Raw genomic sequence first — 22,305 nt, 5'->3', positions numbered from 1 at the left:
GGTGCAAAGTTACTTAGTGTGAGGGCACCCTGGCACTAGCCAAGGTGCCCCCACATTGTTCAGAGCCAATTCCCTGAACTTTGTGAGTGCGGGGACACCATTACACGCGTGCACTACATATAGGTCACTACCTATATGTAGCTTCACAATGGTAACTCCGAATATGGCCATGTAACATGTCTATGATCATGGAATTGCCCCCTCTATGCCATCCTGGCATAGTTGGCACAATCCCATGATCCCAGTGGTCTGTAGCACAGACCCTGGTGCTGCCAAACTGCCGTTCCTGGGGTTTCACTACAGCTGCTGCTGCTGCCAACCCCTCAGACAGGCATCTGCCCTCCTGGGGTCCAGCCAGGCCTGGCCCAGGATGGCAGAACAAAGAACTTCCTCTGAGAGAGGGTGTGACACCCTCTCCCTTTGGAAAATGGTGTGAAGGCAGGGGAGGAGTAGCCTCCCCCAGCCTCTGGAAATGCTTTCTTGGGCACAGATGTGCCCAATTTTGCATAAGCCAGTCTACACCGGTTCAGGGGACCCCTTAGCCCTGCTCTGGCGCGAAACTGGACAAAGGAAAGGGGAGTGACCACTCCCCTGACCTGCACCTCCCCTGGGAGGTGTCCAGAGCTCCTCCAGTGTGCTCCAGACCTCTGCCATCTTGGAAACAGAGGTGCTGCTGGCACACTGGACTGCTCTGAGTGGCCAGTGCCACCAGGTGACGTCAGAGACTCCTTCTGATAGGCTCCTTCAGGTGTTAGTAGCCTATCCTCTCTCCTAGGTAGCCAAACCCTCTTTTCTGGCTATTTAGGGTCTCTGTCTCTGGGGAAACTTTAGATAACGAATGCAAGAGCTCATCCGAGTTCCTCTGCATCTCTCTCTTCACCTTCTGCCAAGGAATCGACTGCTGACCGCGCTGGAAGCCTGCAAACCTGCAACATAGTAGCAAAGACGACTACTTCAACTCTGTAACGCCGATCCTGCCACCTTCTCGACTGTTTTCCTGCTTGTGCATGCTGTGGGGGTAGTCTGCCTCCTCTCTGCACCAGAAGCTCCGAAGAAATCTCCCGTGGGTCGACGGAATCTTCCCCCTGCAACCGCAGGCACCAAAAAGCTGCATTACCGGTCCCTTGGGTCTCCTCTCAGCACGACGAGCGAGGTCCCTCGAATCAAGCGACTCTGTCCAAGTGACCCCCACAGTCCAGTGACTCTTCAGTCCAAGTTTGGTGGAGGTAAGTCCTTGCCTCACCTCGCTGGGCTGCATTGCTGGGAACCGCGACTTTTGCAGCTACTCCGGCCCCTGTGCACTTCCGGCGGAAATCCTTTGTGCACATCCAAGCCTGGGTCCACAGCACTCTAACCTGCATTGCACGACTTTCTAAGTTGGTCTCTGGCGACGTGGGACTCCTTTGTGCGACTTCGGGTGAGCACCGTTTCACGCATCCTCGTAGTGGCTGTTTCTGGCACTTCTCCAGGTGCTACCTGCTGCTGAGAGGGCTCCTTCTCTTGCTCGATGTCCCCTCTCTCTCCTGGTCTAATTTGCGACCTCCTGGTCCCTCCAGGGCCACAGCAGCGTCCAAAAACACTAACCGCATGATTTGCAGCTAGCAAGGCTTGTTGGCGTTCTTTTGGCGGGAAAATACTTTTGCACAACTCTCCATGGCGAGAGGGATCCGTCCACCAAAGGGGAAGTCTCTAGCCCTTTTCGTTCCTGCAGAAACCTCAGCTTCTTCTGCCAAGTAGAAGCTTCTTTGCACCCGCAGCTGGCATTTCCTGGGCATCTGCCCATCTCCGACTTGCTTGTGACTTTTGGACTTGGTCCCCTTGTTCCACAGGTACCCTAGATTGGAAATCCACAGTTGTTGCATTGTTGGTTTGTGTCTTTCCTGCATTATTCCTCTAACACGACTTCTTTGTCCTTAGGGGATCTTTAGTGCACTTTGCACTCACATTTCAGGGTCTTGGGGAGGGTTATTTTTCTAACTCTCACTATTTTCTAATAGTCCCCGCGACCCTCTACAAGGTCACATAGGTTTGGGGTCCATTCGTGGTTCGCATTCCACTTTTGGAGTATATGGTTTGTGTTGCCCCTATCCCTATGTTTCCCCATTGCATCCTATTGTAACTATACATTGTTTGCACTGTTTTCTAAGACTATACTGCATATTTTTGCTATTGTGTATATATATCTTGTGTATATTTCCTATCCTCTCACTGAGGGTACACTCTAAGATACTTTGGCATATTGTCATAAAAATAAAGTACCTTTATTTTTAGTATAACTGTGTATTGTGTTTTCTTGTGATATTGTGCATATGACACTAAGTGGTACTGTAGTAGCTTCACACGTCTCCTAGTTCAGCCTAAACTGCTCTGCTAAGCTACCATTATCTATCAGCCTAAGCTGCTAGACACCCTATACACTAATAAGGGATAACTGGGCCTGGTGCAAGGTGCAAGTACCCCTTGGTACTCACTACAAGCCAGTCCAGCCTCCTACACCACTCAAATCCCAATCTGCACCTTTCTAATCCAAAACAATCTACCCCACTCCAATCCGCCCCAATCCAATCTAAAAACATCTGTCCATTCCAATCTGCCCCACTCCAATCCTAAACAATCTGCCCCACTCCAATCCAAAACAATCTGCCCCACTCAATTCAAAACAATCTGTCTCGCTCCAAATCAAACCAATCTGCTGCACCCCAATATGCCCCACTCCAATCCAAATCAATCTGTTCCACTCCAATCTGCATCACTCAAACCTGTCCCAATCCAAAACAATCTGCTCCACTCCAATCTGCCCCATTCCACCCCAAAACAATGTGCCCCACCTGAACCTTGCCACTACAGTCAGCCCCACTCCAATCGAAAACAATCTGCCTGACTACAATTTGCCCCGCTCCAATCCAAAGCAATCTGCCCAACTTCAATCTGCTCCACTCCAATTTGACCCACTTGAATCCAAAACAATCTACTTCACTCCAATCTGCCTCACTCCAATCCACCCCAATCCAATCCACCTCACGCCAATCCAATCCACCCCACTCCAACCAAATCCATCCCACTCCAATCGATCACAATCCGCCCCACTCCAATCCAAAACAATATGCACCACACCAATATGCCCAGTCCAATTTAAAACAATGTGCCCTACTCCAATCCAAAACAATCTGCCCACTCCAGCCCAAAACAATCTGCCCCATTCCAACCCACAACAATCTGCCACACTCTAATACAATCTGCCCCACTCCAGTCTGCCCCATCCGAGTCAAAAGCAATCTGCACTGCTTCAGTCAGCTCCAATCCAAAACAATCTCCAACTCCAAACTGCCCCTCTCCAATAGAAAATAATCTTCCCCACTCCAACCTGCCCCACTCTAGTCCAAAACAATCTACCCCACTCCAATCTTCCCCACTGCAATTCAAGAAAATTGACCCACTCCCGTCTGCCCCACTGCAATCCAAAGCAATCTGCCCCACTCCAATTCACCCTACTCCAATCCAAAACAATCTGCTCCACTTCAATCTGTGTATTCCAATCCAAAACAATCTACCCCAGTCCAATCTGCCCACTCAAATCTGCCCCACTCCAATTCAAAACAATCTGCCACACTCCAATCTGCCCCATTCCAGTCCAAAGCAATCTGTGGGATTTCAATCCAAAACAATATGTCTCATTCCAATATCCTCCACTTCAATCTACCCCACTATAATACCAAACAATGTACCCCACTCCAGCCTCAACAGTCTGTGAGGCCCTCCAATCCCAAACAATGTACCCTACTCCAATCCCAATATGCCACACTGCAATCAAAAAACATCTGACCCATTCCAATCTGCCCCACTCCAACCCAAAACACTCCGCCCCACTCCAATACAAAACAATATGCTGCACCCCAATTTGCCCCCACTCCAATCCAAATCAATCTGCCCCACTCCAACCTGCATCACTCCAATCTGTCCCAATCCAATCCACAGCAATCTGCCCCACTCCAGTCTGTCCCATTCCAATTTGCCACATTCCAGCCCAAAGCAATCTGCCCCACTCTAACCAAAATCAATCTGCCCCACTCATATCCACTGTACTCCAATCCTCCCCACTCCAATCTGCTACACTTCAATCTCCCCCACTACAATCCAAAACAAACTGGCCTGCTCCAATTTGCCCCAATCCAATCTATCCCACTCCAATTCACCCCACTCCAATCAAAAACAATCTACCCTACTCCAATTTGCCACAGTCCAATCAAATCAATCTGCCCAGCCCCAATCATCTCCATTCCAATCCGACACACTCTAATTCAAAACAATCTGCTCCACTCCAATCTACCCCACTCCAACCCACCATGATCCAATCTACCTCACCCCAATCAAATCCACCCCACCCCAATCCATCCCACTACAATCCAGTCCATCACAACCTACCCCACTCCAATCCAAAACAATATGCCCTCACTCCAGTATGCACCACTCCAGTTCAAAACAATCTGCCCCACTCCAAACCCTACTCCCATTTGCCACAATCCAATCAAATCAATCTGCCCAGCCCCAATCATCTCCATTCCAATCCGACACACTCTAATTCAAAACAATCTGCTCCACTCCAATCTACCCCACTCCAACCCACCATGATCCAATCTACCTCACCCCAATCAAATCCACCCCACCCCACCCCAATCCATCCCACTACAATCCAGTCCATCACAACCTACCCCACTCCAATCCAAAACAATATGCCCTCACTCCAGGATGCACCACTCCAGTTCAAAACAATCTGCCCCACTCCAATCCAAAACAATCAGCCCCACTTTATCCCAAAACAACCTGCCCCATTCCAATTCAAAAACATCAGCCCCATGCCGCCAAGCTGAGAAAAGATGGTGACTAGAACCTTCCACAACCAACTTCTCCACCCTCAAAACCACCATTCGCACCCATCACAAACTCATACGCAGCGCCAAAAGAGATCACTACAAGACACGCCTTGACAACAACTCTCAAAACAGCAAAGAACTCTTCACCATCATTAATGAACTTGCCAAACCCAAAGCCAGCAACATAGACCCGCACACACACAGCCCCTATGTGACGCCCTTTCCAACCACTTCCTCTAAAAAATCTTGGACATCCACAACAGTGTCATACCACACCCACCCACCACACATACCCCTCACTCACCCAACCCAACCCCCACTCTTGACCACCCCACCACACTCTCCACCTGGACCCCCACCACACACGAAGAAACCGAAAAAACCATGAACTCCATCCACTCCGGATCCCCCTCCGACCCCTGCCCACATCGCATCTACAACAAAGCCAGCCTAACCATCGCTCCCATACTCTACAACATAATCAACTCCTCTTTCGACTCCGCCACCTACCCAGGCCCCTGGAAGCACGCAGAAATCACCGCTCTCCTAAAAAAAACAAGCCGACCCGGAGATCCTCTCCAACTACCGCCTCATCTCCCTCCTCCCTTTCCCCGCCAAGTTTGCAGAGAAATTAGTCAACGCCCACCTATCCCACTTCCCTGAAGCAAACAACACTCTTGACCCCTCACAATCGGGTTCCGCAAGAACCACAGCATGGGAACCGCCCTCATCGCATGCACTGACGACATCAGGACCAAAGTCGACAAAGGCGAGACCTTTGCACTCATCCTCCTAGACCTCTCCGCAGCCTTTGACACCGTCTGCCACCACACACTCCGCACACACCTCCACAACATAGGAATTTGCAACAAAGTCTTAGACTGGCTCACCTCCTTCCTCACCGACCGGACCCAGAGAGTCCGCCTTCCACCCTTCCAATCCAACACTCCCAAGATCACCTGCGGAGTCCCCCAAGGGTCCCCCCTCAGCCCCACACTCTTCAACTTCTACATGATCCCCCTAGCCAACATCCTCCGAGCACACGGAATCACTATCCTCTCCTATGCAGATGACACCCAACTCATCCTCTCCCTCACCTGCAACCCCACCACCGCCAAAACCAACCTACACGCTGCTCTCCTCGACACCGTCAACTGGATGACCACTAACCACCTCAAGCTCAACTCAAACAAAACCAAGATCATCATCTTCGGCCCCAACAAAACCACATGGGACGACTCCTGGCGGCACACTGCCCTAGGCCCCACACCCACCCCTGCAAACCACGCACGCAACCTCAGCATCATCCTGGACCCCTCCCTCTCCATGACACAGCAAATCAATGCTCTAACCTCCTCCTGCTTCCACACACTCCGCACTCTAAAAAAAATGCTTCAAAGGGATTGCCCCAGAAACCAGGAAGACAGTCACCCATGCACTCATCAGCAGCAGACTGGACTACAGTAACGCCCTCTACACCGGCACCACACTCAAACGCAAACTCCAGAGAATCCAGAACACAGCCGCAAGCTTCGTCCTTGGCCTCCCCCGCCACGAACGAATCTCACCACACCTCAAATCCCTTCACTGGCTCCCCATAGACAAGAGAATCACATTCAAGATCCTCATCCACGCACACAAATCCCTTCACAACACCGGCCCAACCTACCTCAACGAACTCCCACATGCAACCTCCGATCAGCCGCCCTAGCCAGAGTGCCCTGCATCCAACGCACCACCACAGGATGCAGGTCCTTCTCCTACCTCGCCCCCAAAACCTGGAACTCCCTCCCCACCAACCTTCACAAAACCAAAGACCTCCTGCTCTTCAGAAAGAACCTCAAGACCTGGTTGTTCGATCAGTGGCACTCCCTGCCCCCTTCTCCCTGTTTACCCCTCCCCCCAGCGCCTTGAGACCCTCACGGGTGAGTAGAGCGATCTACAAGTTTTTTCTGATTGATTGATTGATTGACTCAAATACAATCCACCCCACTCCAATCTGCCCCATTTCAATCCAAAGCAATCTGCACCTTTCCAGTCAGCTCCACTTCAATCCACAACAATCTCCCACTCCAATCTGCCCCACTCCAATACAAAACAATCTTCCCTATTGCGATGGGCCCCACCACAATCCAAAACAATCTACCTCACTCAATCTTCTCCACTGCATTCAAAGACAATCTGCCTCACTCCAATATGCCCCGCTCCAGTTCAAAACAATCTGCCCCACTTCAATCCAAAACAATCTGCCCCAGTCCAATCTGCCCCACTTCAATCTTCCCCTCTCCAATTCACCCCACTTTAATCTGCCCCACTCTAATTTAATCCACCTCACCCCAATCCAATCCATCCCACTCCATCCTATTTCACCCCACTCCAATCCATCACAAACCACTCCACTCCAATCCACCCCTCACCAGTCCATTACAGTCCAATCCAATCTCTCCCACTCCAATTAGATCCACTTCGCACTAATCTAATCCACCCCGCCCCACCCCAATTCACCTCACTTCAATCCAATCCACCTCACTTCCATCCAATCCACCCAGCTCCAGTCCAATCCAACCTACTCCAATCCAGTCTAACCCAATCCATCCACTGAAATCTATTCCAATCCATTCCAATCAAGTTCACCCCACTCCAGTCCACCCCATTTCGCTCCAACTCACCCCATTTTATCCATCCTAATCAATCCAGTTCACTCACTCCAATCCAATTCACTCCACTCCAATCCAATTCATTCCACCTCAGTGCAATCCACCCACTCCATTCCACCCCACTTCAATCCACCCCACTCCACTCCATTCCACCCCAATCGAACCCACCTCAATCCAAGCCAGTCTAATCCACCCCACCCCACCCCACTGCATTCCACTCCACTCCACTCCAATCCAATCCACCCCAACCATATCCACCACTCTCCATCTCAATCCACCCCACTCTATCCACCCCATCCAGTCCACCCCAACTCAATCCATTCAATTCCAATCCAACTCTCTAATCCAATCTACAAGAATCCACCCCACTCTACCCCAATCCAATCTACCCAACCCCACTTCAGCTCACCCCACTCCAATCCAATCCATCCAGCCCACCCCACACCAATCCAGTTTCCACTCCAATGCAATCCACCACAATGTAGTCCAGTCCACTCCACTCTAATCCAATGCACCTCACTCTAATTCAATCCTCCCCACTCTAGTCCAGTCCACCCCACTCCAATTAATCCAATCCACCTCACTCTAATCCACCACACACCAGGTCAATCTAGTCCACACCACTCCACTCCAATCTAGTCCACCCCACTCCACTCCACCCCACTCCAATTCACCCTACTCCAAACTAACCCATTCCAATCTAACACACCCCACCCCAAATCAATGCACACCACCTCAGTCTTATCTCTCCAATTCAATCCATCCATCCTGATCCAATCTAATCTCCCCACTCCAATTCACTCCAATGCAATCCACCTGACCCGTTTATATCCACCCCACTCCAATCCACCCCACCAACTCCAATTGACCCCACTCTACCTAGTCCACCAGACTTTACCCCAGTTCTGTCCACCCCACTCTACCCTGTCCACCCCACTCTACCCCAGTCCAGTCCACCCTACTCTACTCAAATCCAATCCACTAGACTACCTCAATCCACTCCAACTCAGTACACCCTATTCCACCCACTCCACTGTACACCACTCCACTCTATGACACTGCACTCTACGACTCTCTCTGCCACTGAACCACTGAACTCTACTCCCCTCTACTCCACTTTGCAACACTGTACGCTAAGAAATCCACTCTGCAACACTGGTCCCCCCACTCCACTCTATGACACTCCATGCCTCTAACTTTTAGCCATGCTGAAGAGCAACCACACTGGTGTACAACATGGCAAAGCACATTGCAAGCCAATAGCTCTTGTATAGGCAAGATCTATTGGCTTTGCCAATGCTTCTTAATTCGTGGAACACCTTTATGTGATTGCTGGTGTTAATTGTAATATGGGAAGTTGCCCTTAGCTTAAAGTGTAACACTTGAATGTGAAATACCTTCACATTTATTATAACATCTTGTCGAACGGTCAGCTAAGGTGTTGCACAATCAAACATCCCGTGAATTAGTTATGCGGCAGCAGACACAGAAGCCAACAGCAATCCAGCAAACATTTCTGTGCACATGCCTGACCCCCACATTTACAGATTACTGCCTGGGATGAGTACTGCCTCCAGCACAACACCCGACCACTTTCATCCCATCACCACCAATATAGATCATTACCACAACCACATTGCCTCACCCAGTATAACACTACTATCCTGCACACAACAAGACCAGTGTCATGTACCACTATACATCTCCCGAGCATTGTACAGCAGCCACAGAACCACACTGCCGCACACCAGCACATTGCTATTACTACTACCAAGGACACGCTATCACCACTCCGCTACGTCACAGTCACATGCCAGAAGCACACTACTGATGCCCACATTACTGATTACTAATATTCAGACATCTTTAACCATCCTTGGCACCAGATTACCACTCTGATAACTGCACTATCATTTGCACTACCAAACTACCAGCCCACACCCTAATATTATCACTCTGTCACTGAATGGCCACATCACACACTACACTACCACTCCACACTATCACATTACTAATCTGCACCACACAGAAAACAATCTCATTCGACCTGCTGACCATCCATTTATCTGTCAATCCATCCAACCACCTGTTCCTCGTCTTTCCACCCAAGTGCTAGTGTCAACCAGAAAACTTCCCTTAGAATACAGTACCAGTAAGTTTCTCTCTCAGTTGCTAACTCCTCCATCTCTTGTTTTTTTTTTTTATGTTGGCTTATCCATATCCATCCAACCCTTCATTTGTTCAGTCACACATGAACTCTACATTCTTATATGAATTCACATGCACACATCAATCCATCCATTCATCCCTCTGTCCATCTACTCATGTTACTTCAACTTACATATCCAACCCTCTTTCTTTTAGTGTAGCCCAGTGGGAGACATGATGTAAAATATGGTATGAGTAAGTATACTGCCTCTTTTGCTAAACCTCACCCCACACTCCCCAATCTATTGCTCTTTTTTCGTGTTTCCTCCATCTCCCATGTTTGCACAGCAAGTGGGGCAGAACTATATTTCATCTTTAAAAATTCAGCTGCAGCTCAGAGGGACTGTGTGCCCGTAGTCTACAAAACGTGTTGCTCTGCATTGGTAAGTACAATGATTTAGAGAGAAGCGCTTTTGTTTGCAGGCCTGAACGATTTGTATGTGTAAGCCTAGAGTGAGTTGTGCCTGTGTGCATGCAGTGTGAGTCTTGTGGCCCTTTGTGAGTTGGGTGACTTTTGTGCTTGGGTCCAGGGTAAGCAGTGTAGCTGTGTGAGTGCAGGAGGAAGGGTGTGTATCCTAGTGTAGAATAATCGGTGCCAGTGTGAGTGAAGGGTGGGAATGTGTGAATGCAAGGTTTGCATGTATCAGTACATCGTGTGCCTGTGTGCATGCAGGTGTGCCAGTGTGTGTGCAGAGTAAGATGTCTGTCTGTGTGTGTACAGGGTGACGGCTGTGCCTGAGTGAAAGGTGTGACTGTGAGTGCATGCTTCAGTGATGTGCCTGTTGGTGTGGCATGAGTTGTTCCAGTGTACTTGCAGGGTGTCGTGTGCCTGAGGGTAGAGTTTATCTGTCTGAGTGTATGGTGAGCAGTACACCTGTGTACCTGCGATGTGAGCCTTTGTGGGAATCACTACACGTTTGATTTCCATATTAAGCGTATCTGGCCTTGTCACATTTTCACTTGTGGCTTGTGCAAGGCAAATTTGCAGATTGGGAGGAGCTCGAATGCTCAGCGATATTCAGTCTTTCACAACACTGTTTCCTGTCAATACTGCTAGGAAAGGCTTAGAAATAAGTAGGTGTCACCGTGGGAAACTGGATGGTTCTGTAAACCTGGTTCTGCTTTCTTTGAAAGTTACTGCTGTGTAATTTTTCAGAAACTGCTGGACCAGTTCCGATTAGGAAGGTAAAATATTCTATACAAAAATTACTACTCTCTGCCATCGTTGGTGCCATGTATGTTCATCCTGTTGGCGAGTAAAGAACACTTTAATGCAGTTGATGTTTCTATGTATTTTCTCAGTGTCCTAGATCAGTCAAAGCTTACTGGATAATATAGGTGGTGGGTCACATTGTTACCCATTGCCAATGCAAGGCTTAGGGTAGCACTGCCCTCTGATTAGGTGATCCAGACTTACTGGGACAAATTTACTAAATGTTGATGCAACACAGCACAGCAACCAAAGTGTGTATTACCATGGGGCAACTTTCCAACTTTGGGCTACTTTCCAGCAGAAAGCAAATCCATCACTTTTGTACTGCAGACTGGTGCAATGTTTTGCTTAATTTGGCCCCTTTTGTAAACTATTCAGGACCAGCACGAATGAGAATTCAGGACTTACTCCAGGAGGTCACAGTAGTTTAGTATCACAGATAGTGTGTGAAGAAATAATCACCCACAAAACAATCAGTCATTTCAGAGCTATGTCTTATAAAAAGAGAAGGTATCTTTAGGAAAAGGTTGGCGTATTAAAGTAAGACACTCCAATGAAACCAAAAACGTCTTAGGATGCTGTAGGACCGAGAAATAACCAAAAATGTAATCCAAATTTACAAGGGATCAACCCCTCTTAAATTAAACCGTTAAACTGTGTACACGTTTGACAAAGACATCTCAGTTCACTTTAATGTGTTACAATGACTCAAACCACACAAATTTACCCACCAATCAATGAATTGATAGAATATACCTTGTAGAGTATTACATTTCTTACTGTGTTTTTGTTTGTTCACAGTCCAGAGTGCAAGAAAGGTGGCTCACTTGATGTTAGTAAATGCTATGGCACCCCCTCAAAACCTGATCACTCACCATTCAAGAGTGACAGACCTCATGATCTGTAGAGATGCTAAGCAGGCCTCGGGGTAGTTTGAGGTGCCAAGTGTTTTTGGGAATGTGACAACACTGACACGTTTTAAAACTCATTTCAGAAACAGCAGTAGGGCAACGCAAGAAATCCGACCCATCGGAGACGATGCACCACTTTCTTGTAAATGAGGCCCTAAATGTCATTGTTTGGTTGAACTCTTTGACAGAGCGGTTTTGCCCTAATATTTCGTAGTAGAAAGTTCTAGTGATGACATCAGAAGACATCTGGTGGTACAGAAGTATTACTCCCTAAATATCTTTTCAGACAGCTTGTATGCAGAGGTTCTTTCAATGCTCAGATTACCTTTGTATCTCACTCTTGGCATTGCACTGCCTTATTGCAGTCAAAGTTGTTTTGATAGACCTTCTTTGGTATGGATTGTCAGTGGCTCCTAATAATTTATGGTGTTTGGTTGCAAATTTTCTTTGGAGGTTTCTGCATTCATTTTCTTACATTATGTGCCCCATAGGATAGTACCATTTCATCACCGGATTGGTACTATCCAGGGTTTAATTTGTGTTGATTTTTGTCAGTGTTTTGCACATGCATTTATTTTTTAACACCAACACTTATTTATGACAGTCCACCACATCACATGGAGGCACTATTGTTAAACATGGCTCATCAACAAAGTGTTCAATATGTTAACAAAAAATAGAACCAGCATGTTCCGACCAGTCTTCTAGCTTAAGGGGCTGGACTAGTTCAAACTGTCACACTACACTTGTGTAATGCTTGGTAATTGACCATGCTGGTAGGGACAGTGGATAGTGCCAACCCTGACAAATACAGATGGCGCAGACACTTATATTTTCACAAAGGACGCACTGCTGCTATCCTGTTATTAATATTCATACACTGCATTCCAGTGGCTTTATACCTGATCGGCATATGCAATGGCCAAGCCACAATGCTTTTGTGGGTGGTTTGAAGGACGTAAGGGAGACGTCAGTGTTCAGTGCCAGAGGCCCTAAAAGGTGAAGAGTTTCTTTGTACTGCGGTGGAAAGTTGTTGCCACACCCTTTGCTCATGTTTCAATGTTTGTCTCACTTTTCAGTTCATGGCAAAGGTGCTTAAATTAGGGAGTGTGTGTGTGTGCTGTAATAGCCCTAAAATACCCATGCTGGAGCTCAGAAAGGGTATGAGCAATAAAGATGCCTTTACATTTTACCTTGCCACAGAGTTCACGTCAGGCTCTGGCCTTTACCTTTCTTTCTCTGACTGCAAAGTGAGAGATTTTTGTAATGTGAGGTGTGTGACAATCTTGATGCACATGAAAAAATGTCCTAAGATGTAACTCATTTTTTTCTAGCAACCAAAAAATATGAACTGTACAAAAGTATCCTTTCGTAACTCCTGAAAGCAAAAACTAAGCACTTTCTTTTGTCATTCTGAAGTTTGATGGAAATAAATATTTGAATAGGATCAGAACAAATCAACACACTTTGCTTGAAGATGTGTAAATGTGCTGTTTGTTAAATGACAGAGCGTTACCACACCATGCTTTAGTAATACTTTTTGTGACAGAGTTCTCCAAAACTGCCCACTTGCTACATTCTACACCCTTACCACTCTCCTCAAAGAATGGGCGTGGCTCAGTTGCTACATTTGGTCTTTGACTGAAGTTAGGAAATTTCTCAATCCCTATTACTTCAGCGATGTAACATTAATGGCAGCAGCCCTACTCTGAAAAATGTTTCAGCATCACTGAATATTAGGGGTTTAAGTCACTGTCAATTTGGATTGGAGGAGCTTTATTTCTTCTTATGACATAGTTTGTCTACAGGAGACCTGGTCTAAAGACACATTCCTTCTGAACGGTTTTACTTCTCTGTGTCAGCCGGCAATAACCTCCCAAATGGGGAGAGCACGTGGTGGCCTTTTAGTTCTTGTTTCCTTACATCTCCCGCTTTTAAACGTGTCCTTAATCTGGCCTTCCCCTTACTTCATGGTTGTTTTAGTTTCTATTAGCGGACAAAAAGATATTTTGATTTAAAAATTTTATAATAATATCCCTCGGGCCTCCTTATGGGTCACTTGGAGGAGATAACGGATCTTATAGATTCATCAAATGTTTTGCAGAATAGTGATCTAATTACTCTATGGGTGGGCGATTTCAATACTCCTCTGTGTAGCAAGGAACACACGGACTTGTGCGCTTTCCCTGCTGAGGGTAGAGAGTCATTAATTAATTTCAATCATACTACTGAAGGAGATGCTCTAAATCTTTTTATTTGTAAGTTTGATCTGGTACACGTTACAGAGAAACTGGCTGCTGACACCTGTAAAATACCAACTTTCACAGGGAATTTGAAGGGGAGTATTATTGATTTTATAATTATGCTCCTCTGATTTTTATTTAATTCAAGATTTTAAGATCACGCCTCACTGTGCCAGCGACCATAATCCCCTTAGTATTAACTTGGATTTAAAAATTAACCAGGTTCCTAAGAATAAAAGTTCGAGAGCGACTACTGCTTATAATCCAAATTGTGGTTTACGCTTAAAATGGGACAAAATAGATCCTAAAATGTTTAATTATGAAATTGTAAAAAGTAGGTCAGACTCTATTCACATGTGTTTGTCCCAGCAGCTAGATCCTGAACGTATAGTTCGTGAATTTGAATCTTTAAGTACCGATATCGATATCGGTGGACAGGCCCGTGAAGGGGCCAGTGGCCCACAGATGGTTTGACTCTGAGTGCTCATCTGCCCATAAAAAACTTAAAGATGCCCTCAAAGCAGTTCCCTTCTCCCGCCAACTAGTTAAACTAGCTAGAGCCGATTACAAGGCCGCCCTTGAAAAAAGGAAATCGGAAATTAGGTCTAAGGCCTGGGATGAACTTTTGACTGCCTCTGAGCTGAAGGATTCTTCCAAATTTTGGAAAGTGATAAATCACTCTTACTTCTCAGATAATAATACTAAGGCCGATGACTGTCTTATTGCTGAGGACATCTGAGTAACTCATTTTAGGAAAGTTTTTTGTCCAGGAAATAATGAGAACCTGTATATAGAAGATAATCTTACAGCACATTCTATTTTAGACCCTAATATTAAGGCCTTAGATATTACCTTTGATCTCCATGAGGTCTTAAGTGCCATCAATCGATCAAGGCAGGGAAAGGCTCCTGGCCCTGATGGGGTCCCCGTTGATCTTTTTAAATCTGAAATTGACCTTTGGGGTCTGCTAGTTACAAATATGTTGAATAGTGCAGTGAATAGTAATGTACCCATCTCATGGAAATCGGCTATTATTGTTCCCATTTTCAAAAAAGGAAACAGATAAGATCCTTCCTGTTACAGACCAATTTCCCTTATTGATTCGACAGCAAAGATTTTAGGAAGCGTGATCTTATCCTGTTTAGAAGATTGGGTGACTGAGGCCCAGATTTTATCCCCTATTCAATTTGGTTTTAGACCCGGTGTAGGTACAGTTGAGCAAGTTTTAAATCTACATCTGATACTCAGTAAATATGTGATAGTCAAAAAAGAGCCCATTCATATGGCATTTATTGATCTAACTAGTGCCTTTGATATGGTTAATAGGTCGAAGCTATGGCAAACCGTAGGAGCTTTAGGCTGTGATACGTCCCTTTTGGAGCTTATTAGACGGCTACATACAGATTTAACGGTTTCTGTTCAGACTGTTTACATGGGCAGAGAACTTCTCCCATTCCGTCAACAAGGGGCGTAAGACAGGAATGTATTTTAGCGCCCTTTCTTTTTTTGATCTATATAAATGGGCTCTATTATTCTCTGGTAAAACATTCAAAGGATGTATCAAAGATGGGCCAGAGATCACTCCGTTTTACTATATGCTGATGATGCAGTTTTAATTGCTCGTACCGCAAATGGTTTACAGGGACTTTTGGAACTATTTTACAATTTTATGTTGAACCTTGATCCGAAAGTAAATTACCCCAAGACTTTTGTTATGACATGTGGCCCACGTAATACAAAGTCTAAACAATTTACTATGGGGGACATATTTTAAACAAGGTGAATATTTTTTGTTATTTAGGCTTGCATATAAGTTCCTCTCTGTCCTGGAAGACACATAGGCCCTCATTCTGACCTTGGCGGGCGGCGGAGGCCGCCCGCCAAAGTCCCGCCGTCAGGTTACCGTTCCGCGGTCGAAAGACCGCGGCGGTAATTCTGACTTTCCCGCTGGGCTGGCGGGCGGTCTCCTTCAGACCGCCAGCCAGCCCAGCGGGAAAGAGGCTTCCACGATGAAGCCGGCTCGGAATCGAGCCGGCGGAGTGGAAGCTGTGCGACGGGTGCAGTTGCACCCGTCGCGTATTTCACTGTCTGCGCAGAAGACAGTGAAATACATGTAGGGGCCCTCTTACGGGGGCCCCTGCAATGCCCATGCCAGTGGCATGGGCACTGCAGGGGCCCCCAGGGGCCCCGCGACCCCCCCTACCGCCATCCGGATCTCGGCGGTCCGACCGCCGGGATCTGGATGGCGGTAGGGGGGGTCAGAATCCCCGCGGCGGTGCAGCAAGCTGCGCCGCCGCGGAGGATTCAATGGGGCCGCGGTACACTGGCGGGACCCCGCCAGTGGTGCCGGTCCGACCGCGGCTTTACCGCCGCGGTCGGAATCCCCATTGGAGCACCTCCGGCTTGTCGGCGGTGCTCCCGCGGTCCTCCGCCCTGGCGGTCAAAGACCGCCAGGGTCAGAATGAGGGCCATATTAACTTCAAGCTTCAACAGCTGACAAGGAATAACGAAGCGATTTTTCGCTTTACTAGTAAACTAGGCCACAGACCCCCTGCACAGATGAAAACACTCTATAACTCCAAGTGCGCTGCAGCAGTCCTATACGGGGCAGGAGTTTGGGGTTATAACAAAATTCCCTCTCTCCAGAGCGTTGAAAATAAATTCCTGCGTAGATTACTGATGGTTCCAAAATGTACAGCAAATATAATTTGCCATGAAGAAATGAGTCAGCGTTTTTTGGAGGACAGGGTCTCCATTGCTCCTCTACTGCTCTGGATTAGATGCTGGCTAAACCCTGCGGCAAAACTTGTTCAAGGCTGCATTTCTGACTGCCTACAATTAGACAATTCAAATAGGATTCCTTGGCTTAAGTTTCTGCGAAACTCCTTTGAGAAGCTAGGGCTCAGGTATATGTTTGACGAACCCCATTTGTTAACTACAATTTCTAGGACTGTTTTGAAGTCAACTTATTCTGAGCATGTTTCAGAGTTGAGATTTTATAGTTCCCTGAAACTGAAATCCTTTGATTCCTATACTCGGATTGCGACTGCTCCATGCCTTGAACCCTATTTGACCTGGTTTTCAAGTTTTAGAACAATTTCTCTTTTAACTCTTATTAGATTTAATCTAATTCATTTTAAGGTGGCCTTCCCGAACCATGTTTCTGGAAAAAGGATTTACCATTCTGCTCCTGTGATTCCAAGTCAAATCAGAGTACCTCGTGTTTTCTTCTTTTTTGCCCTCTATACGCTGCTCCCAGAAGGGCTTTTATCCTACCCACTTTATGTCACCTTAGACCCATCCACTACAAGGAAGCTCTATTATATTTCCAGAGACTGTCAGATATTCAAACCTGTCATCCTGTACTATATTTTGTTATAGCTTCTTTAAGTATTAGGAAAAGGTCTACTCCATTTTAAATTCGTATATCTTAGTGAAAGTCTACTTTTTTAGATAATATCTGTATTTTTGTGCTCTTGTTATTTCTTAATCATGTTTAGTATATTTATCTGCTATTTGTCAAGGGTTTTTAGATCGGATGCTTATATGGTGTTCTTAGAAATTGTTTTACAGTTTTTAATTGTGTCTTACATTATTTGTAGATCAGTAATATGTGTTCTAGTTTGCACTTTTATGGCAACTGCCGCATAAAGTTATTCGACCGACCGACCGACCACTGTCAGGGTGTGCAAGTGTCGCCCCCTTCCTATCAGCAGTGCAGTGAACGAGCACTGACCTAGTGCTGCAGACAGCTCCTTAATATTGTTTTAAGGTAGCACTGGTGATGGTACTTTCTGTTGCCTCTCTGAGTCAGCTGCTTGTCTCCTAACACCTTCAAGCACACTGATTTGTTGTTTTCCTGTAAAACATCGCCTTCCCGTTGGAGTCATATGTTGTCCAGATATGGCCTCGTGCGTATGCGCTCATCTCTGCACATGTGCAACGTTTTCTGTTGCCTTTTTAACAAGCTGACTGCTTCCTTGGCCCATTCCAAGAGCACGCTAGTAAAATAAACTCAGTGCCAACTGAAGGAAGAGTTAAACAGCCTTTATATGTTTATTATATTGTTTACGACCACAATTTCCTAAAACATTCGAAATAATTTCCCTTTTCCAATTCTGAATGAAAAGGCTTTAGTTCAGCAGCATCTCGCCATTAAAGCTGCTGACGGGTTCCAGCCATCCATTAAAACAGGAAGTGACAACAGTGTAAAATGAACAGGTATGTAGCAGCCGAGGTGTCAATTATGACATTTCAACAGCAACTTTTTCTTGCCATAATATACATAATTAAAATACATTGACTAATGCAGGCTCCCGGAATGTTGCAAAACTGCAGCGTGCCTTTCTGTGTTCCCAGAAGCCTTGCACGGCATGAAAACAAACCCGCAGCTGTGAGAGCGATCCTTTGCCTTCAGGCGAGGGGAATATACTGCCAGGACCCAGTGAGTGGCTGACGTGCCGCATTAAAGTGTGTACAAGTTTATTGTTTATGAGACAGATGACGGGCAATGAAGAGTTTCACAAGAGCCAATAGCAGTGACAAATGCAGAACGGGCAAGATGTAAACAGGACAAACTCGAAATTACTGGAAATTCAGCAGCTGGTAGAGTCAGGTGTCATCATCCCAGGTCTAGGTGCACAAGGTTTTCCTGTTTACTGGAACAGCCATTTTCATACAAAAAGTAGGCATGCTCTCCTAAGTTCCATTTTCTATTTGTCAACAAACACCACTTAAGAGTAGCACGTGAAACCACAGGCTGCAAAATTATATACTTTTACAAAAACTCAAAAACACACTTTCGAAACCTCCAACTTATATAAATATCACCTACCAAATAAATCGCCCTGCCTCATCTTACTGTCAACTACACCCACCCAAATATGCCACGAATGGAGTTAAAATAGTAAATAAACCCAGACCTTAAATGATTGGGAACTCAGTTTGGAATTAAGTGCGAGTCTACATTTTGGTACTCCGATATTTATGCACGTTCAAGTTTTTGGCAGTCCATTTTTTGGAGTCTGAGCAACTGTTTTCACGTGAAGCACTTTAAACTCTTTCATAATGTGCCCTTGTGATAGTTGTGTTTACTTTGAAATTGTGTCTATTAGACCAAATAAGAGAAGTGAACGCCACAGCAGAGGTGAGTTAATGTTCCCTATCACCTTCCCCATCCAAAAATCAACACACTGGTAGGCAGACCTTCAAGTTGAACAACACTGTGAATCAAAATGTATGTGCTCATCAAGGGTCTGAGACAGTGCTTAATTTGCAAATAAAAACATGCTGGTGCCCAAAGCCCTCCTCTTAAACACGCGGCTGCTGCAATAAATGTGCAAACACAGAATACTGAGGCAGCGTAATCCTGAAGCCATCTCGGGCCTCTTTAATCCATTTACCGCCACTCCCTTCCCCTTCAGTTCACTCTTGCAATTTTCTTTCTCCCATTGTTATGCTTTTTCGTGTATCTTTTCCTCCGTCTTTTCAATATGTGTCATTTGTTCGCAATAAATGTTTGAGGCAGAAAAATAAGTGCCGGCCCTAAAAATAAGTGCCAGTGCCCGCACCAGAAACCACAAGCACAAATTAAGCACTGGTCTGAGTGGAACAAGAAAGATGAATAATGGAAAGGTAAACCAGTAAGTGTAATGAAAATTCGTTAAAAAGGGAAAATCTTCTGTACCACATGAAATCATACCCTCCCAACTAAAGGAGGACTATGGCTGTCCTGAGCGCCTAGAAGAACATACGCCATGAGGTTTTGGGTGTCTTGAGTTGGGTGGATATATGTTTCCATTCCTGGTAATCTACGTTAATTCATCGGGGAAGCCTACCGAGGCCATGACACCCTGAGATCCTATTATTCTTCACTGCCATCAATGCTCGCTTCTTGATTGGTGTACTAGGAGGTAAATGTGGGCAAAGCAGAAGGCAATTATTACCCAGCCAACTTCTTCAGCCTGGAAGCTGTCCAATTCTCATCATTCTTCAGAACAGGTGAGGGGTGTAGTATGTCTTTATTCAGTTGAAAACCAAAAAAGAATTCAATTCATTCGAACAAAAAAACTGCAATAAATAGGGTTGATAAAAGGTTAAAACCATGAGCAGCATAGTGGAAAAGTAAAAAGCCCTTCCAGCAGTCGCTGTACAAATACACATAGGCCCTCATTCTGACCCTGGCGGTCGGCGGAGAGGCGGCGGTCGGACCGCGAACAGACCGGCGGTATTAAAAATGGCATTCTGACCCTGGCGGGAACCGCCAACACAGCCCGCCAACTTAACACTCCGACCGCCACAGCGGTACAAACAAACAGCGCGGCGGTTCCCGCCAACAGCCCGGCGGCAGACAAAGTACCGCCCACCCTATTACGACCCACCAATCTGCCACCTTTTCCGGGGCGGGAGCACCGCCGATAAGAACACGGCGGAAACAGACTACGAACGGGAAAACGCTCACCTCTACGCACTCCACGGGAGATTCCGGCAGTATGGAGCCAGAGTTGCAGGTCATCCCCGCACTCCTATTCCTCCTCATATACCAGGAGCACGCCCGGCGGCGCGGAAGACATCGGTGAGTACTGCACCTACGACACAGGGGAGGGAAAAGATTACCGGCACACACCCACCCACCCACACCCACTACAACACACACATCAATGCATTCCCACAGATCACTGTCACAACCCACAAACCACCCCCCTCCGAAATAATGCAAAGACCAAAAGAAGAGATCAGAAACGGGCAGATATATTGAAATAAACTATGTACAAAATATATACAGCTACTAAATGTAGTCCAACCACTGTCCGTGGATCACAGGGGTCCTGTGCAAAGGGGCAAGGCCCAGTCCCACGACAAGAACTCCACGGAGAGAACACTGCAGGGGCATCAGAAAGAAAATAGGACAGGCACCTCAGGGGGAAGGGAAGGGGGGGCACCTCAGCCACTTGAGTACACGACGCCAGATCCACGAGGGGACTCCATGACCACTGGGCCATCCTGGGGAGAGCAAAGCCACAGTCCAAACAGTCCATACAGTGGGTGGCCTGCCCACTGGGCCATCCTGGGGAGAGCAAAGCCACAGTCCAAACAGTCCATACAGTGGGTGGCCTGCCCACTGGGCCATCCTGGGGAGAGCAAAGCCACAGTCCATACAGTCCATATAGTGGGTGGCCTGCCCACTGGGCCATCCTGGGGAGAGCAAAGCCACAGTCCAAACAGTCCATACAGTGGGTGGCCTGCCCACTGGGCCATCCTGGGGAGAGCAAAGCCACAGTCCATACAGTCCATACAGTGGGTGGCCTGCCCACTGGGCCATCCTGGGGAGAGCAAAGCCACAGTCCATACAGTCCATACAGTGGGTGGCCTGCCCACTGGGCCATCCTGGGGAGAGCAAAGCCATAGTCCATACAGTCCATACAGTGGGTGGCCTGCCCACTGGGCCATCCTGGGGAGAGCAAAGCCACAGTCCATACAGTCCATACAGTGGGTGGCCTGCCCACTGGGCCATCCTGGGGAGAGCAAAGCCACAGTCCAAACAGTCCATACAGTGGGTGGCCTGCCCACTGGGCCATCCTGGGGAGAGCAAAGCCACAGTCCAAACAGTCCATACAGTGGGTGGCCTGCCCACTGGGCCATCCTGGGGAGAGCAAAGCCACAGTCCATACAGTCCATACAGTGGGTGGCCTGCCCACTGGGCCATCCTGGGGAGAGCAAAGCCACAGTCCAAACAGTCCATACAGTGGGTGGCCTGCCCACTGGGCCATCCTGGGGAGAGCAAAGCCACAGTCCATACAGTCCATACAGTGGGTGGCCTGCCCACTGGGCCATCCTGGGGAGAGCAAAGCCACAGTCCATACAGTGGGTGGCCTGCCCACTGAGCCATCCTGGGGAGAGCAAAGCCACAGTCCAAACAGTCCATAACAGACCCCACTGCCACTGGAGGAGGCAAGTTGGCCAGAGGACATCCTGCAGCCCTGCGCAAGATAGATCCTGCCCTGCCACGTCTGCCAAAGGGCCAGCGGTTCTTGCCTTGAAGGGCCCAGGTCAGCGGTTCTTGAGACGGCGGGGCCCAGTTCAGCGGTTCTTGCCTTGAAGGGCCCAGTTCAGCGGTTCTTGAGACGGCGGAGCCCAGTTCAGCGGTTCTTGCCTTGAAGGGCCCAGTTCAGCGGTTCTTGAGACGGCGGGGCCCAGTTCAGC

Source organism: Pleurodeles waltl, chromosome 10 (assembly GCF_031143425.1).
Source record: "Pleurodeles waltl isolate 20211129_DDA chromosome 10, aPleWal1.hap1.20221129, whole genome shotgun sequence".
Classification (NCBI taxonomy): Eukaryota; Metazoa; Chordata; class Amphibia; order Caudata; family Salamandridae; genus Pleurodeles; species Pleurodeles waltl.
The sequence above is the reverse complement of the archived record's forward strand: the minus strand, read 5'-3'. Positions refer to the sequence as shown.